The sequence below is a fragment of the Eublepharis macularius genome, chromosome 4 (genome assembly GCF_028583425.1).
Source record: "Eublepharis macularius isolate TG4126 chromosome 4, MPM_Emac_v1.0, whole genome shotgun sequence".
In the NCBI taxonomy this organism is placed as follows: Eukaryota; Metazoa; Chordata; class Lepidosauria; order Squamata; family Eublepharidae; genus Eublepharis; species Eublepharis macularius.
The window spans coordinates 154030706-154055995 of NC_072793.1; the positions used below are offsets into that span (position 1 = coordinate 154030706).

Consider the following 25290-nt stretch of genomic DNA (forward strand, 5'->3'; position numbering starts at 1 on the left):
CACATGAAGGGAGTCACAATGTTAGCCGGGAAGCTGAGTTTTTAAAAAACAGATCAGAAGGCTTTGTCAATTTCCTCTCTCTACAGAGCCAGCAAAGATTGCTCTTCAGAGGGTTTATTTCCTCTTCCATCTCCAGAAGGCTCTGTCAATTTCACCTCCCCTTCTAGGAGGCAAAGAGGAAGTAAACCCTCTGAGGACAGATCTTTGCTGCTTTGTTGAGAGGGGAAATTGACAAAACCTTCCGAACTCAGCTTCCCAGCTAACACTGCAACTCCCTTCATGTGAACATCCTCGTGTAATTCATCTCTTGTAGTTTAGTTCTCAGATAAACCAAGGATCTGACTCAGTAGAAATTATGTGTCTAATAGATGAACTCTTTGTCATAGCTCATGGTTTCTCCAACTTTTTTTTCATGCCAGATGTATAAACTGGTATTTTTTTCTTTTTTATCTTCAAGGAATCCTTTCCACATCAATTTGTCTGCTGAGGAATACTTGAGTTCCTCTTTAAGGTGCAACTGGACCCGAATTTTGCACTTGAGCTTCTAATGTGGAACTCCTGTGAACTGCAAAGCCTTCTGGGACATGTTCAAGGATGCCCACTCTGTTTGTGCACAGCAGTGGCCAGGACCATCCAGTTTGTCACCTAACACAAGCAGAAAATGCACCCACCCCCTGAGTCTCAGTTGGTACAGCACATGCTTTGCATGTATACAGTTCTTTTGCATAGTTCTTCACAATAACTCCCTGTGAACTGACAGCGTGCCCTAGAACTAGTACCTACCCCGCAGCTGCATGTTGCAAGGGAAATATTAATAGTGATGAGCAAGCTGTCTTTCATCGAAGCTTCATTGGACCACAATTCACAAACCACCCATTTAGAGCTCAGGTTATGCATAGTTTATCTGAATTAGCTTTCAGCAACACCCATTGCTTTGATTTAGCAAGCTCAGCTCTGGCAAAGGTTTCCTTAACTGCCAGCAAAATGCATAAGAAACTGAATGAAGGTTACAAATTCCCAGGACGTTAGAATTTGTAGACAGAAGGAAAGTTACCAGTCTTAAGTGCATCCCACTAAGTCTAGGAGAGCTGACAGATCTGTTTTATATTATGACAAAAGTGTTATATTATCATCATGTACGCTTCAGATTTGTTTAAACTGTGGCCTTGTGCTCCTTGTTTATTCTGTAGTAAACTTTCTTCACTGTACCTCTGACAAATTCTTGGAACCTTCACATCCTGTGACGATGCTTTTATATGTTGTCAAGCCAATTAGTGACACGTCTACACTACAAACTTGTAGTATTACTACACCAGTTTATTGTTTTTCCCAATGACCCTTGGGAACTACAGTCTAGTAAGGTGCTGAGAATTCTCTTAGAGATCCCTACAACCCTCACCAGGTGATACTTAACTAGCGGTCAGAGGCAGTTGGTATTAAATCAATTTAACATCTATGGTGTAGAAATATTTTTTAAATAACTTTGGCTTGGCCTGAACTAAAATTGGCTTCCTCAGCACCCTTGTTTTTTAAAAAAAACGGAAGGAGGATCTGTTGCTCTTAAATCTTCCTTTCTCTTTTTATGCTCACGAGAAAATGCCTAATGACATCCGCTCACAGCGACTCTTGCAATGCTGATTCTCCGGCAGGCGGCAGATGGACCCTCGAAGCCATCTGTGATATGAGCAATTAGCGTAAATGCCAGGAGGAGATCGTTTCCCAACTGACAACAGGGACAAGTTATTTCCAGTGGAGAAGCAGCCGAGTTCCGATAGGCCCAGGCAGGCATTTCACACCCTGGCAGCCAACACTCGCTCTCCGCCTCCGAGCAGGACGTTCTCCTACTCTCTGCAGCAGCAGCAACGGGCAGCAGCAGATCCTCCAGCAGACAAAGGGCCTTCTGACGAGCACCTCACTGAAGGAGGCAGCTGAATGCACAATGGTTTTCTCCCCCCTCCCCTTTCATCCTCACAGCAAGCCAGAGAGGCAGTGGGCTAGTAGTGACTGGCTCAAGGACACCAACAGAGATTCACAGCAGAATGAGAATTGGAACCTGAGCGTCTCGGATCCCGAAGCCTGTCCTAAAGTCCGATGATTTTAAAGCCGCTGAATGTGCAACTAGGTGATGAGTCATAATGCAGCTGCTACCAAAAGGCTCTTCCCCCTCTCAGCTCCAGCAATGTATAGTAAAAACAAAACAGGTGATATGATTATCTGCAGAGGCAGCTCCAAGTTTCCCTGCTCAACTTTCCTGGCTAGTGTGGAGGATTTGGGGAAGTTTGTGGTGCAAAGATGTCATACCACGCATTTTGTTTTGCTGCATGTTGCTGGGGAAGATACAGAAGAAGAAACATGGAGCTGCTGCTTTGGGTGGCAGCTGTGCTTTTCTTAAGCCCAGTTCTTCCCAAGGCTAAGTACCATAGCTCCTGAACAGAGGTGAAGGGTTCCAACAGCCTCCCTAGCATATTTTATATAGGTGGTATGCATGTTTCCCTTCAGCACAGGGATCAAAGGGTTGTTGGGCCTCCCCTCTATAATTACGTACTGGGCAGGGGAAATCGATTACATCTTAAGACCACAGATTAATATACACTGGAAAATTCATATGAACAGGAACAGCTTGCTATCCAAATGTACCCGTCTCTCAATACGATCACTCAACCTGGCTCAGTGTAAGGCAGCATCATATGTTAAATCCACTTCTGATCTCTCCATCCGTAGTCTTAAACAAAGTATGTGCAATATTTCAAAAATAAGCCTGAAAATTTAAATGCATGTTATCTGGAAGACTGAACAGGGTTTATTCTACTATCCCACCATGCAACTGCAAAAATCAGTACAGGAGTAACTCTGTTTAAGATTGCACTGTCAGTTATTCCCAGGATATATAAAACGGTTTATTCACTTAGTTGAGGTAAAAGTTGCCAAATCAAGGTCTTGGGAAAGTTTCAGTTGCTTTAACAGCTGCCCAGAAGAGAGAATTCTATCATATGCAGCTTCTCCCACCATGGTGCTGTGCTGAACAGAAAAGATGCACAGATGCTGGTGCAAGTCTATGCTTGGCTTAACTCTGACATGATGAAATTAAGCTTCAATTCATTTGTGATATCCACTGACATCAAAGGCAACCAAGAAGCATTAGAACAATATATAGAAGGCAGGTTTTGTGGCTATCAGCCATGATAAGGCTGAAAATCCAAGTTCAGAGACTGTGTACCTTTGATTACAGGGTCTCCAGAGCCATTACTAGGTACCAAAAGGCCCTAGTTTTGAATTTCTTTACAGTGTAGGTACAGCCACCATCAAAGAGAATGCCGATTTACAGACTGGGCCCAAACACTGAGTCGGTGAGAGAAAATGAGTACAATAAAACGGACATTTTTCTTCCATGGCTCACAAAAGTGCATGCTGAGGGTAGTGTAGTATAGTGTCGTGTGAATGTGCTTGAACCTGGTCCAGAGAAGCGGTTGACTGGAGACGGCGTGGCCCCCCTTCTGGCCCACATGGCAACTCTTAATGTTCAAGGTGCTCGACCCTCACAATCTCCATGGCTCTCAGTGTGCCCGCCTAGCCTCTTCAGAGAGCTGGCCGGCACTGTGCGAGTTAACGTCCACATTCCTCCTCTTCTGACCTGAACGGTGCTGCTTGAGTCTGAGGCTATTCTTTGCACTCTTGATAAAGCATGTGAAGGCTGAAGGCCTCACACATTCCCCCATTCAGGGCTTGGCTGCCTGCCTGTAAACTGTCACTCCCTGGCACCCAGGGCAGAAAGGGAGAGAACTCCTGGGAACGTAAGCCAAACTCCCACCCCAGCCAGCTGCACTTAACCCCCCTGCCTTTACCCCACCAGAGAGATTGGATCCCTTCTTCCGGTGAGAGAATAATACAAGATTTGGCTCCGAGTGGCTCCTTTCAGAGAAGTCATCCCCTCTCCCAAAGGCTTTACGAGGGCTGGGAAGGCTGGAGGCTACTTGTAGCAGCAGCAAGCTTCACGCCTTCCCCATCCTTCAGGAACTTTCCAGCATAGGCAATTCAGAACAAGCCCTGCTAATAGCAGGGTTGTGCCACATTTCTATAAAACGTGGAGGGAGGAGGAGACAAGAGTAAGAAAGAAGGCTGTGATTTGGATGCCCTGACATTTTAATTACCAGCACCATACCTGTCCCGGGGAAGAAGGGCTGCAACCCAGGTCTCGGCCGCCGTTCCTCTTTTTCACAAGAACGCTGATCCCACATTTTCCTCACTCAGTGGGAAGTTGGATGGTTTGCTTAATATATTGTTTTTTCTATTTTTTTTTTTAAAAAATCCAACTCATCTGTTGCCAAAGCAAAACTTTTTAAAAATACTTCTTAAAAAAAATAAAAAGATAGCTCAAGAAGAGGGCATGTTTAAAAGCCAGTGTCAGGGACAATGGAGATATTTTTAGATACTCTGAAAACAAAGTCTCAGCTATTGGGAAACACAGAGAGAGGATGACGGGCAGGCAAGGGAGACTCCCTTATGAGTTGGATTTGCAACTGTGAGCCAGCCAGGAGTCCTCTTGCTCAGGGTTGTTTGTGGACTCTGTGCCACTCCCTTTAAAAACAAAATTCTGCAGAAGTGGAAAGACAGGGAGACTGAACAAATTACTCAAGGGGAAGAAAAGGAGGAGTAAGGATAGTAATTGGAGCCTCAGGAAACCCAAAAACATCTAAGACCATGATACAATAAATAAATGATCTACCTCTGTGACGACCAGCCATAAATTGAATTCTTAACTGACTGGGTATATGTGATAAAGTATCAACCCCTTTTAAATATAGCAGGCCGTCTAGATAGCACGTCTTGACAGTTAATAGTTAAAGCAGGCAGGTGCTTCCCATTCCCTGTTACCACATGTGTCTTCCTGCATTTAATGCATTAAGATTTCCTCTCAACGCCTACCTCTCAGCTTGGGAATGAAAGGAAATGCAGGTGTCCTAGAGAATGAAGAATGCTCAGAAGCTATGGCTGGGCAGACTGCAAAGTGTATTATCTAGGGATACCAGGCTACTGCCCAACACTCCCAGGTGCTTTGGGCATGGGGTGGAAGTGATAAATAAATATTGTACAATGTGCCGTGCCGTGGTTCCCAGAGCATCTGCTGATGCCACATCGCCATACAGTTTAATGTCATTGTTGCCCCCCACTGTTTCTCCTGCTGGCACAGACACAAGGGTGGGTGGAAGGGAGGGATGGACTGCTTACCCAAAGCGGGCAAATGGCATGCCTGATAATATCATAGCCATTGAAGTCCATCAGAATCTTAACAAGAATCTGTCAGCAAATATGGAAAACAAAACAATGCCCCACAGACCGGAAATGCTCTCTACATTCTAATTCTAAAAAAAGGAGATGCCAAAGAGTGCAGCAACTATCAGACTATCACATTAATTTCCTGTGCAAGTAAAGTGATGCTCAAAATTCCACAGCAACGACTCTTACCGTGTATGGAATGAGAAATGCCAGATGTTCAAGCTGGATTCAGAAAAGGAAGAGGCACCAGAGATCACACTGCAAATTTACAATGGCTAATGGAACATAGCAGGGAATTTCAGAAGAAAATCAACCTGTGTTTTATAGACTATAGGAAACCTTTTGACTATGTGGATCATGAAAAGCTATGGAGAGTCTTAAAAGAAATGGGGGTGCCACAGCATCTGATGTTTTGATGCGCAACCTGTACTCTGGACAAGAAGCTATTGTCCGGACAGAATAGGGAGAAACAGAATGGTTTTCAGTTGGCAAAGGTGTCAAACAAGGATGCATATTATCTTCCTACCTGTTCAACTTCTATGCAGAATATATCATAAGGAAAGGTGGATTAGATCTAGAAGAAGGTGGACTGAAAATTGGTGGAAGGAATATTAACAATTACAGCTGGACATCAAGAAGACAAAAGTAATGATTACCGAGGAATTACACAATTTTAAAGTTGACAATGAGGACACTGAAATAAGATTTTCTATTCCTTGGCTCAATCATCAACCAAAAGGGAGACTGCAATGAAGAAATCAGAAGAAGATTGAGACTTGGAAGAGCAACTGTGAGGGAGCTAGATAAAATCCTTAAAGTTAAAGCTGTCTCTCTGGGAACCAAGATCAAGATAATCCAAACTATGGCATTCCCCATTACTATGTATGGATGTGAAAGTTGGACAGTGAAGAAAGCTGACAGGAAGAAAATAGATTTATTTGAAATGTGGTGCTGGAGGAGAGTTTTGCAGATACCATAGCCAAAGACAAATAAGTGGGTTCTAGATCAAATCAAACCTGAATTCTCCCTAGAAGCTAAAATGACAAATCTAAGGCGATTGTACTTTGGTCTTATCATGAGAAGACAAGATTCTCTGGAAAAAGTTAATAATGCTAAGAAAAGTGGGAGACAGTAGGAAAAGAGGAAGACCTAAAATTAGATGGCTTGACACAATAAAAGAAACCACATCCTCCAGGGTGCAAGATCTGAGCAAGTCTGTTAATGATAGGACGTTTTGGATGTCTTTCATTCATAGGGTTGCCATAAGTCAGAGGTGACTTGGCAGCACATAACACACACACACACACACACAGCCATGTCTGGTGGCTCATGCACTGAGCTTAGACCAGGGGGACCAGAGTTTAAGACCCTGCACAGCCAATGGAAAACGTTACACGTGAACACATAAAATTACCTTGTAAAGAATCAGGGCATTACTTTATCAAGTTCAGTACTGTCTATTCATTATGGCAGCAGCTCTTCAGGATTGAACCTGAGACCTTCTGTATGCCAAGCAGATGCTCCACCACCGATCCGCAGCTATAGCTGCCATGAGGCCTGGAGAAAACTGTCCTCCCCCTTCAATAGAAACTTAAGGGGTGGAAATTGACACCTGAGGCTTTTAATGGAATGGAGGTAAATAATTATCAGTTAAATAGCATCCTATTAAGCATCTATTAAAGGTAAAGGACATTTATTCTCCAGACAGTTGGCAAGTCTGTGCCCTTCCCCAACCTTCAGCACCTGGCAGGGTAGTACGCATGCAAAGTGATGCCACAAAATTATGTTGATCCAGCGTGACATGGAAACTACAGGTTGTGCCAGGAGGCGATTTGATAAAAATCATCCCCAAACACTAAGTTTAGGGGTGATTTTTAGTGAATCCCCCCCCCGGTGTGACCCATAGCTTCCCGCCCAACCCCACCTGACCTCTGGGGACCTGGCACCCTTTGGCTGGGCAAAAAGTTTCTATCCTCTCCAGCAAGCAGCCCTTCTGTAAAATGATGTGGACCAGAGATGACAGAAGACAATCGATGGTTGTTGTGGATTTTCCGGCTGTATAGCCGTGGTCTTGGCATTGTAGTGCCTGACGTTTCGCCTGCAGCTGTGACTGGCGTCTTCAGAGGTGTAGCACCAAAAGACAGAGATCTCTGTGTCACAGTGCGGAGAAGATGTTGGCAGGTAGTTTATATCTACCCAGGAAGGTGGGTTTGGGCTGAGTCATCCAGTAAGAGTTTCCCAGGAAGATGGTGGCAGGTAATTTATATCTACTCAGGAAGGTGGGTTTGGGGCTAAGTCATCCTGTAAGAGTTTCCCAGGAAGACAATAATCAATTACCTCTTGCTCGTCAGTTATTTCTCGTCCTGGATCCAGCCATTCTGGCCATGGTGTTCTTGTTTCACCAGCTCCTACTTAATGTACTCCCTGCTTCCCCCCTCCAAAAAGTATACATTCTTCCTCAGCCTAAACCAGATCCTTCTTTGCAGTCTGCCTTTCTCAGTGAAACTCAAGTTGGATTACATAGTCAGTATGAACTATGGCTGGAACAATTTATAAACAATGCAATAGGTTATAGCAACAGTTAGCATACAGTAGTAGAGTCTGCACTTACTATTCCGTCACCAGTGCATCTTTCTGAACCATTTCCTTACATTTCCCTATCACCTGTGTAAAAAAGCAGTTTGTAGAAAGCCAAGAGAGTGGGTGCCCTCCTAACCTCATCAGGCGGGCCATTCTACAAGGTGGAGGCTACAACAGAGAATAAGCATCTACGAACAGTTGTTGATTTTGCAGGTTGGCACCTGCAGAAGGCCCTGTTCAGATGAGCAAAGCTGCCATGGTGGAGCACAGGGGGAATGGCAGTCCCACAGATGTGAGGGTCCAAGACCATGAAGGGCTTTGTATGTGATAGCTAATACCTGGAATTGAGCTTGGTAACTGATGCGCAGCCAATGGAGTGGCTGCAGAATGGGAGTGATATGCACAGTCTGCCTAGCTTCTGATAATAACAAAGCTGCAGTATTTTGCACTAACTGGAGTCTCCAAGTTGGCATTATCACTAATAAGACGCTAACGTTACTGATCAGACCACATTCAGAATAAGCTTTAACTACAGGATAGAACCATTCACTGAAACTGTTTTTATCTTTCAGTTACGCTTACATCTGCACTTCCTTCCAAAGAACTTACCAAGAAACATAAAACAGCTTACCTGAGGCTCCCGCCAAATCACCTCCCAATCATGTTCTCACCAAGCTGAAACCTGCTTAGATTTAACTACGTAACTGCATCACTGCCCTCTAACCATTCTCTGAAATTATTCTAACAGCACTTCCCCTGTGAGCCCCTGAGGCACAAATTTCCCGCTTGAAACTCCCCATGGTTTTTCCACCTCAGCAGCCAGCCACCACTCTAATGTTAATATTGGAGCATGTGTGAGACTGCTAGAATGTGGCTGTTCTCCAGCCGCTGGAATCAAATAATACTGATGTAGGCAGCAGGATTTGGGGGTGGGGGTGGGGAGGTAGAAAATTTTCTTGCATTGTATTTATTTATTTTTTGGAGAACCTATGAATCAATGACCTCCAAAATGTCCTATAGTTGAAAGCCCTGCTCAAACCTCATGAGGAGATTTCAAAGCTTGTGTGTTATATTGGTTTGTTTCTAATACAGTCAAATTGGCTGGAGTGGGCATTTGAGTGCTGAACTCTTGCCTGTATTAACAACATTTATCTATAACACAAAAAGCCCGGAAGACGTTCAAATACGATGCATTGTTACATATTGTGGTTGCCTTCAAAAACGGGGAGTTACAGGTCCCACCTACCTCAGCCACTCCTACCATATCTTCCCTTAGCTCCACCCATGGAATCCTCCCCATCAGCCACGATAATATAATGTGTGCTTTTTTTGCTAGTCCTGCTCACATCAGCACCATTTTCTTTACTTCAACCCCCACAGCCACCACCTTTCCCCCTACCTGGGAGGAGGATTGAAGCAAGGAAAGTATGGGGGCAATTACTATCTGGATGGTCTGCTGCCACTGCGGATGCCTCTGCATTCCCGGTAGAAAAATAAGTTATGTGCAGAATAATAGGCTCCATAAGGAGCAGCCAGAGTTTTTGTTTTAAAAAACTAATAATAATCACAGACAATTATTTCCTAAACAAAACATGTTCACACTTGATCTTAACCCTTGGAAGTCAGTGAGATCATCTTCCCAATCCTTCAACACTCCTGCACATAACTGTTTCACTCAAAGAGACCATACTGGAAGGGAGACAATATAGTAGGGAGTACTACTGCCTTACTGCCTCAAGATCTGTTTATTTAACAAAAGCTTCTCCTGATACAACATAGTCTTTTGTTTACCTGGACCTAGCGCTGACAAGATCTCTCTTCCCAGCCCCACTCCCCATGGCATTATTTCAGTTCCCTTAATAACTGCCTATCTAGTAGATTACATTTTTCCCAGCATGATGATAAAGTAAGAACGCAAAGTTTTACATGTGGAATTGCTGCTTATCACACAGCTGTTAAAGGCAATAGAGCCCTGTCACAAAGAAGCGGGAAATCCCATTCATAGCTCCTCCCTATCTGATCTGATCCCATCTACCACAAAAGTAACACCACACCCATCTCCCCCCCATTTCTGTCTTATTCATCTGGTGTAGACTACAAAACTCTCTAAGCAGACATCCTCTCTCCTCTTTGTTCTGTACAGCACTTACGCAAAACCCTAGAGCAAAATAAATATTAAATAGCAGCAAGTGTTAATAATTAAGAAGGGGAAGCTTTGAAGTCCCTTGCTTCATTAACACCCCAACCATAAATTCACAGTTCATGCTTCAGCCAAGTCAGGACAATTTTAATGGGAGAGTTAAGATTGTACGGAAGTTTCTCCCACTGAAATTTCCAGAACTTCAAATATTTAATTTTAGCTGGGACATGCCCACTGCATGAAATAAAGCTCCACTGAAATTTGTGAGCTTTTCTTCCACATAACCTGACTTGGGCGCATTTGATCTGGCCTCACTTTTGACTCTTTTCACAGGTCTCATTAGTAACACATCATTCAAATCTACCACAAAAGACATCTTGAACTTTCTGAGCAATGGAATTGTCTCCTTGCAATCTCTTCAATGACAGCAAAGTTGTTTAATTTAAAGGAACATAAAATTAATCTACAAATTGAAAAAAAATGCATCTTTTTCTTTCTTTCTTTTGCTTTTTGAGGACATATAAAATGGATGGTGAGAAGCATCAGTGGTTGTTAAATCTCGCTGGCTCATACTAGGGCAGCCACCTCTGGCTAAAAGAACTGGGGTAGCATGACTGGGAAAAGCCCCTGCCTGTGGCCTTGTGCGGTCACCGGCACAGCCACACTAAATGACAAGATATGTTAGTGTAAACCTCCACATGTTCATCCCGTATTTACTTTATAAATCTCAGAAGAGCTTTTAAAAAATAATTTTAACTGTTAATGGCTTCTGACCCTGAGAAGTGTTAGGGATTTTTTTTTTGTCAAGGAGGAGTGTTGAGAAATCTGCCGCTACAAATAGGATCATATGGAATTGCCTTGTATCTGCTCTGTTCATGGGTCCATCTAGCCCAATAACTCCCACTGGCAATGGCAGCTGCTCTCGAAGGTTTCTTGGACAGATGTTTCCCAGCCCTGTTGCCCAAGACCTTTTTAAGTAAGGACTGAACCGGGTTGGCACCCTCCACATGAAAAGGGGAACTGATTTCTGTTGCCAGGAGATCAGTTGTCATTGTCTGTTGCCAGGAGATCTCCAGCTTCCACCAGTTGTCTGCTGCCAGGAGATCTCCAGCTACCACCTGGAGGTTGGTATCCCTACTCATGGTAGATTCTGTGGGATGGTGGCTAAGTGGAACCTCCATGCTCAGAGGCAGAATACTTCTGAATAGCAGTTGCTGGGGGCAACCATAGGGGGAAAAGTTGGCCTCCATGCTCTGCCTGTGGGCTTAGCTCACACTCTGAGGTGGTGACCAGGCAGGTGTTTAAGAAATCTTCAGGCAACGCTGACAGGGTGTTTAATGGTGTATAGACTGAAGGTATTTTATAGTGGGGAGGGTATTTGTGGTTTTATTTTGTATGTCTTAGATTGTAGTTTTTAAACCACGTGGAGCCACAAGAAAAAGCAGAACATAAATATTTTGATCAATAAATAAATATTTGCAGTTGGCCACTGTGATGTAAGTGGATGCAGGCCTAGATGGACTATTGGTATGCTTCTGCAGGGCTCTTCTTATGTGCATTCTGCATTTAAAAAAACATGCTTCCCAAATTAGACTTCACACCTTATTCACTTTCCTTTTTAAAAAATCGATTTCCTATCTGCTTCCATACCTTCCTCTGGGCCTTCTACAGATATCATCCTGTAGTTGGGCAAAATCAACAGCTGCTCATACATGTGCATGCTCTATCATACATAGCTTGTCCTCTATGATAGCCCCCACCTAATGCAAGGGCATGCCTGAAGAGGTCGGGAAAGCTCTGACTCTCCTGGCTTTCCACAAATAATGCAAAACTGAATTATTCAAGAGGGTTTTTTTTTACTCAGGTAATAGGGCTGTGCTATAAGAAAGATGCTCTAGTAAAGGGTCAGGGTACTGCGTACTGTCTGTTGATGTAGATATGCTCCTACTAGGTAGCTTCCACATTGTTAAAGATGTCATGTTGTATGTATGTATGTATGTATGTATAGTCCACCTTTCTCACTGAGACTCAAGGTGGATTACACAGTATGAGGTTAATACACTCAGTTTCAAGGACATTTCCATAAACAATACCATAGGGTAAATAAACATAATTTTACAAAGACATAGCATTAGTATGAATCTAATACAGAGTTGAAGAAATGATAAAACAGAACATAAGCAATTCTAGGGCTGACATTAGACCACATGAAGCACAAGTAGCTCATAGGAGCACATATTTAAGTCAACAGGTAGTACATAATGCAACATAGTGGTGTAGTCTATGGTCCTTGACTCATTAGTGAAGCATCTGAGAGCCCCTCCCTACAATACAAGCGCCTTTTTGAATAATTCGGTTTTGCATCATTTGCGGAAAGCTAGAAGACTGGGGGCTCTCCTGACCTCCATAGGCAAGGCAGGCCATTCCACAGGATAGGGGCCACCACAGAGAAAGCCCGTGTATGGGCTGCTGTTGATTTCACCCATGTGCAGGGTGGCACCTGCAGGATATTACTTATGCTTTGTTTCAGCAATGTTTCATCTCTGTATTCAGATTTATCTTGGTTTTCAAATTTCCAAAACCCATACACTATTGTATTTGTTCACTGAATGTCCTCACTATCGATCTTACTGACTTGCCCTGTGTAATCTGCCACGAGTCTCAGTGAGAAAGGTAGACCATAAACAAACAAACAAACAAATCCACTGCTCACACACATAGGCAGACAGGAAATCTTTCATCCATCTTCCTAACCTGGACTGTCGGAGCTCTACCTTCCTCCTGGTCTTCAGACTGTTTACAGAACTTGACACCCTGGGCATTGTTAGAAAGGGGTGGAGGGAGAGAAACCGTGACCACAGCCAAAGCAAGCAACAAAAAGGAGACTGAAAAGACTTTTTATGCCAGGACATTCTCCCAGGAGATTAACAGTGTGCAGTGGGGAAAAGGGAGGGAGACCTTTAACAAAGCTGCTTCTTAAATGAGATTTTACAAAACTACAACAGATGTGGGAGCTGAGGCAGAAGGGGGAGGAGATTGGTTAGTTATCAACCTGTTTGGCTGATTTGCAGAGAGAAAGCTAGGCAGGGAACTTAAAAACTTTTAATGAAGACTTCTCACAGAGCACAAAATTACATTAACAAATCAAGTCCATGCTTGACAAAAAGGGATTAGACAAATTCATGGAAGATAGGTCCTTCCATGGCAATTAAATGGTACTTCAAAATCCGAATGCAGCGTACTTCTGAAAACCGTTTATTGGGAATGCAGCAGTGGGGGAGTTGCCTTCGTGCCCTGCTTGTGAACCTTTGAGGGGCAAAGAGGATGCTACATGGACCTTTGGGCTAATTCAGAAGGGCTTTTTTATGTTCTTAACACTCCTTCCCCTAAATATCATCAGGAAGATTCTTGGGCAGTGTTCAACAGCTGAAAACATTTGTAGCTCTCTTGTGCATCTATATCAGAAGACCAAGCCTTCCTCCACAGCAACGGGTTTGTTTCACAGGTTTCATTTTCCTGGAAGCAGTCAACTTTGCAGACATCTTCCTAGTGAGCATTTTTCTCTGCTCATGTTAGAAGAGGTTAGTGCCAAAAATAAAACCAAGCCATAAAGAGAAAAAGACTCACAAGCAGGGCTTTTTTTCAGCTGGAACACGGTGGAACGGAGTTCCGGAACCTCTTGAAAATGGTCACATGGCTGGTGGCCCCGCCCCCCGATCTCCAGACAGAGGGGAGTTGAGATTGCCCTCCGCGCCGCCAAGCTGCACGGAGGGCAATCTAAACTCCCCTCTGTCTGGGGATCAGGGGGCGGGGCCACCAGCCATGTGACCATTTTCTCCAAGGGCAACCCACTGAGTTCCACCACCTCTTTTCCCAGAAAAAAAGCCCTGCTCACAAGGAAAGAAAAGCAAGGTTCGGGTCCAACAGCACCTTAAAGACCAACTAAATTTCCTGCATAGGAACTTTTGAGTCAGAGCTCCCTTCATCAGATACATTACACATGAAGAATAAGGATCCCTCTAAGTCGCACATCTCACAAGGCGAACTTCGGCCAGTCACATTCTCTTTCAGCCGACCTTAGCTCACAGGATTTTTGTAAGGAAGAAATAAGAAGGGAAGAACTACAAAATGCTCCTGAACTCCTTGGAGAAGGGAGGGCTTTTCTGCACGCTCAACTTATTCCTGATTTTCTTAACAGGCAATCTATAAGCAATAGAATCAGTCTGTGTGCAGTTCTGTCACATGACTGCTCTCCCTGTGCCTTTTTACAGTTGTGGAGTCTGTTTATTTTCTTCCTAATGTGATTAAATAGCAAGGATTTTCAAGAAAAGACTGCTGCTGTCATTGGTGGCGTCATCAGATGCATCACAGCACACACATCATTTATTTTTGTGCATGCTTATTGATAATAGATGCAGAGGGTTCTTTGAATTCCCAGCTTTCAGTTGTTTTAAAAATATAAGTCTCTAGCCCCTTCCATTGTAGAAACATGCCGCTTTTCTTAAATCTCCAAAAGAGAAGGGGCTAAAGACTTAGTTTTTTAAAAAATGAAAGCTAGGAATTTAGAGAACCTGCTGTATTTATTATTACAACAGTAAGTTGGTATAGTGATATGAAGGTGATAATTTTTTTAAAAAACATTGAAAATGAAATCAGAAAGGGAGGGGTAAAGGAAGGCTTGGGGAGGAGGTATTCGACAACAATGAACATCCAATCATCAAGAAGTGGGTGGGAAGTGGGTGGGAGTAGGCAGGACAAAAAAAAATCAAAAGAAACATTACACACAAGGAAAAAAGGCAACTCGGAATAGGCTTCAAAAAAAGATTGGGGTAAAAGCGGTCTCAAAAGAACGAGAAATTTTTTTGAAGGAATTAAAAAAAAAACCCAAGCAACAACTGAAGGCAAAAAAATGTTAGCATAAAACAGGGGATAAACTGAAGTAGTATGGGGTCAGACAACTAAGTGGGATATTAGATCAAATCAAGCCTGAATTCTCCCTAGAAGCTAAAATGACAAAACTGAGGCTATCATACTTTGGTTACATTATAAGAAGACAAAATTGTCTAGAAAAGTCACTAATGCCAGGGAAAGTGGAAGGCAGTAGGAAAACAGGAAGACCTAAAACAAGGCTTGATGCAATAAAAGAAGCCATGTCCTCCCGTTTGCAGGATCTGAACAAGTCTGTTAATGAAGGGACATTTTGGAGGTCTTTCATTCATACGGTCGCCATAGGTTGGAGGCAACTTGACGGCACATGACACACACATGGGGTCAGAACCAATGAAAAAGCCCTGTGCAGAAACCCCCCAAATGTTGTGTAGTGGTTACAGCACTGGACTGGGATCTGTGAGACGCACGTTCAACTCCCCATTCTGCCACGGAAACTCACTGGGCCAGTCACACAATCTCAGCTTAACCTACCACACAAGGTTGTCATTGTGAGGATCAGATAGAAGAGGAGAGAACAGTGTTGTAGGGCACTTTGGGTCCCAACTAGGGAGAAAAATGGTTTATAAATATATATTTTGGACACACGTCATCACATATCTTGCTGCTATAAAGTGTCCCCGTTGTGACCTTTTAAAAGTCTGTGGCTCCTTCCCCTGTTCTCTTATTGGGACGTGAGACATACCACCCCCACTAGGATGTTCAACGTGTGACATTCCACAAACATCGTTGCTCTACCATGGAAGCATTAAATGTAGGAACACCATTCCAGATTACAATAAGGAAAGAGGGCAACATTCAGTCCCTCAATTAGTGTACAGAACCACCATATATAGGCCAGAGACAGGCTTTCTTAAGACTGACCACATGTGGTTTGAAACGTTAAGAGAGTGGCTGCCTCTTCTGCCTTTTAGATATTGAGAATTTATTTATTTATGAATTTTTCTGCCCCCTCTCCAGAGACCAACTCATGGCAGTGTACAATAAAAGTAAAGCAATAAAAATTCAAATTACTGCAACAAGTCAATAAAAAGCTCATTAAAGCTAAACCCACCAGCGGTAAAATTATTGTAACCAACAGTCATAAACCCAACAGCCAAAAAAAAACCCCAACAGTGCCTCAGCAGCACAAAGCAATCAATAAGAGCAAATCAGAAACACATCAGAGAGGGAAGGAGACACACCTTAATATCATAAAATTATTAAAACCAATGCTTAAAAATGGGATAAAACTTCAGCTAAAATTCTGGGCAAACAGATGTGCTTGCTTTGAACGCCAAAAGGATGGGTGCCAGGCAGACCTCAGGGCAGGGGTAGCCATTCTAAAAATGGGGTACCACCACCAAGAAAACTTTACCTTGAAATGCCACCTCTCTTGCCTCCGCAGGCTGAAGCAAAGGGTCTGAACAGTCTAGGAGGAGACAGTCCCTCAAGTACTCTGACTCTAAATCATTTGGAAATCAGCCCTGTCCAGGGATACTGTAATACTCTCCTCATATTCAGCACTCAAACTTCAATTTTTATCCCTCTTGATGTCCCAACAACTGAAATGTCAAGGTGTCATGGCTGCCTGGATTACGAAAGGCCTCCACACATGGACCCACTGCAATGGAACGTTCTTTGGCTCCAAGTAAACTGGATGGTCCAGGAACCAGAGACAACTCTCATAGGGCCAGACAGTCAAGCACTCTGGTGCATCAGAATTGGCAGCATGTGCTATATTGACACTATACCATTGAGGGCCCAATTTTCCCTGCCTGTCTGATAAACTGAGGGCTCCATTTCCCCTGCCTGTACCCATGACAACATACAACTTTGAAATGTGTGGTTCAACCAGTGGTTAGAGCATTAGGCTAAGATCTTGGATACTGAATTCCACACACTGCTGTGGAAGCTCTCTGGGCCTGTCACTCTGCCTAACCTACCTCACAATGTTGTTGCAGTTGTGAGGATAAAACAGAGGAGGAGGGAAGAATGAAGTTGTAAGCCTCATTGAGACCCCATTGGAGAGAAAAGCAGAGTATAAATATCTAAATTAACAGATCCTTAATTAGGCCTGGAAGCCAATCAGAAGTCACTCAGCACAGACATTTCAGAACAGGGGCTGTGTGTTCAAATTGGCTAAGTAGGTAAGGCAATCCCTTTCATTAGATCAACTTGGCAAAAGTATAGATAAGCTCCCAAGCTGCACGTTATCACACTTATATCCCACCCACAACAAGATAAATAAGATTCCTGCTGGTCTTCTAGACACTCACTGACCAGACTCGCGGCTGCTTATCTTCAGCCTTCCAACTATAACTTGAAACAATCAAGATGGAAAAGTATCCTAAGTAGAGTCATGCCATTCTAAGTGTGACAGCCAGCATGATGTAGTGGTTAGAAAGTTAGACTATGAACTGGGGCATCCAGGTTTGAATCCTCATTCTGCTGTGGAAGCTAGCGGGGTGACCGTGGGCCAGTCACACACTCTCAGCCTAACCTACCTCACAGGGTTGTTGTGAGAATAAAATAGAGAGAGGGAGAGTAATTTAAACTGTTCCTGATCCCCTGTGGGGAAAAGTCAGGATATAAATGAAGTGAATAAATAAAAATTTGTTGACTTCAATGGACTGAAAAGGGTGTAACTCTGTTTTGGACAGAGAGGCAGCAAAGATACATTTTAAAATTCTAGCCACCTCCATCTTAAAAACAAGACAAGTAACAAGAATTTGAAAGGAAACAAAATATTAGATACAAAAGAAAATGTGGCTTAAGTGATTAGACAAAGATGCATGCCTGGTTGCCACTGGAAATCCTCCATTCCCAACTTGTCAGTGTGGGTGCTGGGGCAAATCCCACATTTTGGCATTCAGTCTGAGATGCGCCTGGGCTTGTTGACTGCCAGAGAAATGCATGCTATTATGAGGGAGGACTCATGTTGCAGATTTCAGGTGAAAGAGGAACACATGTTCCACTTTCAGACTCTGATTCATCAAAGGATCTCAGACCATGCGCATACCAAGCAGCAGCTTTTCTTCTACTGAAATGATGCACCCTAACCATTTTTATGCTCCAGAGTCAGTTAAAGCCAGTGCATCTTTATGATATTTGTATAGCACTTCCCCTTCCCTCTTGTGTCCTGTCTACTTAGACTATTAAAAAAATTGGAAGTGTTTTCATTAACTGTGAACTGCTATACCCTTTTTAAAAAAATTAACACATACTGCTGCATTATCTGTGGTCAGTTCAGACAGCTCGCCCTGTGAGACAGGCCAGTTTGAGAGTGAGGATTCAAACTGGGTCTTCCAGGCCCTAGTCCTGGTTGTATACTCTAACCAATACACCACACCTGGTTATAAAAACTTAGTGCATCATCTCATGTAAAAGAACCAACAAATGCTGTCCTCAGTCCAGTAAATGGGCAATCCCTACTGCTGGCTGTGAAAGGTGAAAAGTTCCTCTGCTTCTGCAGCCAGCAATGGAAACCCACATGTGCACATAAGACTGTGGATGGCTGACCTAATTTGATGGAACTTCCATGAATGTTAAGGTGCCCATAACACTTTATTGTGCATTTTATGCATCCAATTACATAGGCTCTTGAAAGGTATCACTTTTTGCTGAAACAAGCTAACCAGGCAATCCTATGGGAATTTGTTCTCAAAAACACAATGGAGAAAATGTAATACCAAATCTAGCATTCAAGAAGCATTCACACATGGGATATATTGTCGCTCCACTTCGTGAGCTCAGCTACACACCAGTGTCTTGGCCTCTTCTGAATGAATTAGGCCGGACCTCAGCATAACACACTTGACCCCGATAAATCAGAGTTGCCAGATGTCCTTTACTTGAAGGAATGTCCCTTACTCTCCGCAGCACTTTATAGGATAGGCCTTGGTTCATTATTTTTGGACTTTTGACCTAGTGATGTTCTCAGCTTAATTGGAAATGCAGGCAAATGTCTTGGGCCACAGCTGCCCAAAAGACTTCAGCAGATGACGACAACAGGTTTGCCTAAAAGAAGAGCAGGGGAAACAAAGCTCTTACACCGAGCCCAGCCATTGCCAATAGGAAAGCGAGCCTGCCCCAAACCCTCAGGGACGCTTCCCATTTCTCTCCATTGCCGGGGGTGACATCTGCTGGCAAATTGTCACACCACAATGTGTTACATTCACATCTCCGCAGACAACACAAGGTGATGAAAGTGACTGTCTGCTGCAGCTGTTTGGGAGCCGGATGCTGATCAAAGGCTTTCCCCATTTGCATTTCGACACAGCTTGCAAAGAAAGCTTCAGGCAAGCCATGCAACTACTGGACCCAGATCTTGCTCTTAAGATTTCCCTTTAGTGGTTCAACTAGGGCAGGGCTGGATCACTTGATCAACTGACATTCAATCAATCTATTAAGATTCCTCACAATCTCACAACTTTTTCCTCCCCAAATACTAGAGGGAACACCTAATTAAGCTGGTGGGCAGAGATCCGTGACAAACAAAGGGAAATACTTCTTTTCTCAATGAGTGAATTAAAATGTGAAATTTGCTGCCAGAGGATGTAGGGATGGCCATGAACACAGATAGCTTTAAAAGGGGATTAGACACATTCATGGAGGAGATGTATATCATTAGTGGCTACTGGCCACTGAGTGAGGCAGTAAACCTCTGAATACCAGTGCCAGGAGGCAACTTCAGGGGAAGGCCTCAGCCTCCTATGCCCTCCATAGCAACTGGCTGGCCACTGAGTGAGACAGGATGCTGGACTAGATGGGCCACTGGCCTGATCCAGCAGAGCTCTTCTTTTGTTGTAGGCTCCCAAGTCTAATATTCCCCTAGAGTAGCAGACCCTGGATACCTTTGGGAAATTATAACTAAAATCTGTAGAGTCACACACCTGATTTTCTGCTTCCCTGGCAGAAATATCCAGTACCTAAATGAGCTTTACTGCATTAGGTTGGAGACACAGGGCCAGCAAGGAGCTGAAAGATGCTACTCTGCCTGGCCTGCCGTTCTCACTAATCCTCCCAGCAAACTGACATATTTTTATTAACCAGTCAGAAAACATATCTAATTATTCCAAATGTTTAAAAATAGTATTATCATCAATTTATTACATGCCTCTTTGTTACATTACTGATACTTCAACTGTGACCGGCTGGAGAAAGGAACAATTTTCTTGTAGCTGGGAGGGGGACACACAATCTTTCTTCTACTTTTGTCTTCAGTTTTATGAGAATTACAAAAGGACAAACCAAGACTTCAAACTGCTTAACTTTGGCTAGATAGTGTCTGGTGCATGTGGGTATTAAAGTGTGTCCGCCGATCTGTCTTAAATTAACAACTCCTAGCCTACATATGCACACACAATCCCTTGAATCCAGAATAAATATTCTGAAACAAAACCATTCACTTGAGATTGGGTTCACCATCTCTTACACAGATTAAATTTTGAGTTTACGGTAAACACATACTAAAAGGAGAGTAGGTGGGAGAAATGAGAATCCACCCCTTTACCTTCCAATGATACAAAAGGACAACTAAATGTTAACTGAAGCACAGGAAGTGATTATCGTGTACTCGGCCCTAGATGATGATTTATCTTTCCTAAACTAGGGACAAAGTTCATTATTCAAAGGTGGAAGTCAGAGTCAAAAGTAAGATAGCCTAGCGTAGTGTTGTGTTCCTTTGAAGATCTTCCACTGCTTTTCCAAACATCCCTGAATATGCCCTGCCATAATGAAAATCTCCCCAGGGAAAGATGCTATCCAGTCACAAATTGGGAGTGTGTGTAATGTAGGCAGAAGGGCTCGCCCTGTTAAAAAACAGAGCCGGGGCAGAGAAGCTGGCTGGAATCATCAACATCCCCTCTCCAGCACGACGTTCCCTCCTTGTACAAGTCCTTCTACCTAACGCAGGTCCCAACTTTGTTGGGAGAAAGGCCGGCTGACAAATGTTTCAAAGAGATTTCGCGCTGAGGACACGCACGTCAACCATCACCCCATCCACCTTCCCCTCGCTACACAGGCAGGTTCAAGGCACAAGCGCATCGCACCATTCCCATTCTTCGCCCCCTCCTCTGGCAAGCAGGTTTCATGTTTCTTGCAAGCACCACCAGCTCCCTGTGGGACAAGCCAGCACCTCCACGAACAAAGGAGACAGAGGGGGGTGGGACCAAGGCCGGCCCTCCAGCGCGGAGGGGAAAGGGTCTCTGCTGTTGGATGGCTCTCCCCCACCTCCTCCCCCTAAGATAAAGGGGCAGGGAGAGGGGGGCACTTTTCAGGGTGATGGAGAAACCAACTGATTTCCAACCTCGCTGCACGGGAAGGCCACTCGTTCCGAGCGAGGCTTGAAAGGGGCAGAAATGTGCCCTTTATTCTCTGCCCCCCTCCCGGGCTCGTTTTTGCTGGCTTGCTGGGCTGGATTGTAAGCCAAAGGGGAGAGGCCAGCGGACAGGCTGCTTCACACAAGCAGGCAGAAATAAAGGGGTCATTCTAAGGGCCGGTGCCTCCGCCTAAACACACACACACCTCGGCGACTTTAGCGGCCAGCCAACTCGCACGCAGGCACACAAGCCTCCTCAGTGTCTTACTAGGGAGGCGATTCCACCCCCACCCCCCAACTCCCGGCTCCTGGCGGCGGCTTCCTTCACAAGTTCGAAGCAAGCCAAGCCCAAGCCCGGCGATGCCCTTTCCCACCACGGCGAAGAAAAAGTTCGATTCAAGCCTTGCGTGCGCCGCCTACGTCGCAGAGCCGAGTCCAGAATGAATGAACAAACTTGGGAGCGTAAGGTGTGGGGGAGAAGATCCAAGGAGAGGGAAAAGGCGGTCACCCGATCCCTCTTCCATTACTCTGAATGCAAAAAGCAAAAAAAAAACAAAAAAAAAAACACCCCACCAACCCCTTCCCACCACCGAAGCTCCCCCCCCCCCCGCCCGCCTGCCAAGTTGGAGCAAAAGCCACACCAGAGGCTCGGGGGTGAAACAAAAGGGCATTCTGCACGGGGAAGCACGCAGCCAACTCACCCCAAATGCCATCTCGGGAGAAACTGCCCAGAGAAAGGGCTGCCGGTGCTGCTTGCGCCCCAGGAGACGGCAACAAGAAAGAGCTCTCCCAGTCCACGCTCGCCGCGCCAGCCCCAGGCAAACCACCTTTGCTGGGGGGGATTCCAACGACTCCGAAATCCGCCCGTGTAAACAAAACCGGCGCGCAGTCGGGCACGCAGCTCCGCGCCCTAATCAATCCAGCGGCTTTCCCGGGAAGGCGCCGCCGCCGCCGCTGTTTGCGTGAAAGTACTTGTGCGCCCGGCAAACGTCGCCCAGCCGCTAAAGCCGCCAACGAGCGAAGGCGCGGGAGCCCCTGCTGAGGGGAAGCGGCTACTGCAAAAGGAGCGGGCGCTGCTGTGGGGGCTGCAGGAATCCGACGGACAAAAGCCGAGCCGAGCCCCAGCGCCGCTTCCTCCTCCCCTGGCTGCGCAGAGCCGCGAAGCCGAGCGGGAGACTCCCTCCGGGATCAGAGCCCGGAGGGGGAAGCCGGGAAGACTCGGCCTGCGACTTGGCTTCCCAGGGAAGAGTCGCGGCAAGCCCTTGGCTCGGCGGCCAAGCCTGACTTCACGGCTGTTGGGAATAGGAAAGAAAGGGGCAGGCAGCGTCTCGCGGAACGCAGAGAAGAGGCGCTCTCCCGAGTCCTGGGTTCGAATTCCAACCCAGGCAAAGCATTTGACCGCACGCTTGTGGTTTCAGCACATAGCTGTATTCTGCCCCCTGGCTCCTATAGAAAGAGCTGTGGAGAAACGTGCACTTTTGAGAAACACTCTGCAAAACTTTGTTTGTGACAGTAGAAAAGAGCAAGAGTCCAGTAGCACTTATAAGACTAACAAAATTTGTGGTAGGTATGAGCTTCCGTGAGTCAGTCTTATAAGTGCTACTGGACTCTTGCTCTTTTCTACTGCTACAGACAAACACCGCTACCCATCTTGATCTGTCTTGTTTGTGACGTTATGTAACTTATGTGTTGTTATTTTCCATAAAAGAACATACAGAGAGAAAGGAAACCTAGTAGGAAATGTCATCTAGACGTATCAAAGTTTAAAAGTGACAGTGCAATCCTAGGGAAAGTTACTCTTATTCTAAACCAATTGAAATAATGGGCTTAGATCGCAGTAATTCTCCGTAAGATTGTTTGAAGGGCTGTGGCTCAGCTGCAGATCATCTGATAGCATGCAGGAGGTCCCAGGTTCAATCTCTGGTTAAAAGGACCCGGCTGTAGGTGATGTGAAAGATCCCAGAGAGCTGCTTCCTGTCTGACAAATACTGACCTTGATGGCCTGATTCAGCATAAGGCGGCTTCATGTATTCATGTGAGTCTTGACAGAGCAATCCTATGCTCCAGCTTATGCCATCTGGAGATATTTAGGATGGCAACTAAGGCTGCAGTCTTAAGAATGGTTTCCTGGAAGTAAACACCGTTGAATAAAATGAGGCTTAGGCATGTTCCCTAAGCCTCTTCCTTGAACCAGAGGATCTTCAGCCACCTGAGTAGCTAGGATTGTTCTGTTAAAAACCCATGTTTCTTTTTAAAAAGGCTTGAAGTTTGGTGTCACCTTCTGCCATAGACGGAAGATAACACATTATGTGAGTCCATGTCATGCTATGGTCCATCCCTTTTTCTTAGAAGAATAAATTGGGCTTCTGCACCAATAACTGCATGCAAAAGCATTGCTACAGTTCTGATAAATTAGCCCTTTTCTTGCACAACAATGTCTCATCCCTCAGCCTTTATTCTTGTTTGAAATGCAACTGAGAATCTGAATGGTTCCAAAATCTACGTGATTCATGAAGCAACTACGTATACCTGCAGCTATTTACTGTCAATCCTTTGGATTCCAGCAGACCAGATAGAATGGGGCTTATTTTGGTCTTTAGTTGAACGCAATCATCCCTGTTTAAAATGCTTTCGTAAATTCTTTGGACATCTGATAATTCTTTTAATTGTCCTTCCTGTCAATTAGCTTTCAACATCTAATGTAGAATCATAGATTACAGATACTGTATTTTTATGTCTGTCTCCTTTATTTTCTTATAATGTCTTACGTTTGCTAAATAAATATTTCCCACTTTTATTGAATTATTTATGCCTTGGGTTATTCACAGGGTCTGCGTACAAACCTACATTGGTTACAATCTAAACTACTTGGATGATCAGCTTTAGGATGATGGATGGTAAGATTAGAAAGCCCCTTTTGTTGTGTTAGTAAGGAGTTTGTAGACTTTTCCTCATTTATTTTTATGTTGTGTTAACTAAGTATCATTAGCTACCTGAATATGTTATTCATTTGTTCGTTCGTTCATTTGTTTGTGTTGTTTTTAGGCTGCCTTTCTCACTGAGACTCAAAGGCGGATTACATAATGTAAGACAATATGATCTATGCCTGGGACAAGCAATAGCATTTGCAAAACAGAAAATCTGAAAACAAGCAGAAATCCGATATAAAGCTAAAACAATGCTGAAACAAATCATAATCTACTAAACATGACATGTTAACCAATGCAGAAGTTACCTAATGGGAGCATACTTACAACAACAGACAGTAGACAGGAGTATAGTAATGCTATCAGTAGTAAAGTAATGGTATCTGTCTTGACTGTGCAAGTTGGCTAGCTGATTCCTGTCTGTGTGTGTTAAAAGGGCTGGGCTTCAGTATGAGAGGCCAGTGCAATCCTAAGAACACATTCCTGGGAGTAAGCCCCATTGAATAGACCTGAGTCAGATTCTGAGTTAGAATCATAGAATAGAATCATAGGGTTGGAAGGGACCTCTAGTTCAACCCCCTGCAGAATGCAGGAAATTCACAACTACCTTCCGCCCACACACAGCGACCCCTGCTCCATGCCCAGAAGATAGCAAAACCCTGTCAGGATCCCTACCCAAACTCACCTGGAGAAAATTGCTACCTGATCCCAAGGTGGCAATCAGCATTACCCTGGGCATGTAAGAAAAGGCCACGAGAAAGAAGCACTGCTGTAACTCTTCCTGCCCTCCCTCTCATAATCTGCCTGCTTCAAATTGCTCTCTGTGTGGATTCTGCCTCCAGGTCCCTAGCAATGGCCTATGTGAGTCAATTTGAATGCCAGAAAAAGTGGGATATAAGTATTTTAAATAAAAATACTGAATTTTCAAGTTCTGCAAATTGTTCTGTTTGCATTTTGAATGGTACACTGAAAAATGTAGAGATACGTATATTTGTATCTAAATGCAAAAATATGTTTTCAATAGTGTAGGGAAATACACATTTTGAATTTCAGATTTTCAGGCAGAATGAAAAGATAGGAGGGCACCAATTCCTGACCACCCTGGGCTGGATCCAGCAGTT

General features: G+C 44.3%; 1 protein-coding gene across 1 annotated transcript in view; it reads right to left on the minus strand.

The window, feature by feature from the left end:
- The window catches only part of PLXNB1 (plexin B1), a 125404-nt gene extending 103145 nt beyond the window's left edge, over window positions 1–22259 (minus strand). Inside the window, exon 1 of the mRNA XM_054978319.1 lies at window positions 21944–22259. The gene's annotated coding sequence lies outside the window, so the exon portion shown is untranslated. The remainder of the gene's footprint in view (window positions 1–21943) is intronic.
- Between the last annotated feature and the right edge of the window lie 3031 nt (window positions 22260–25290).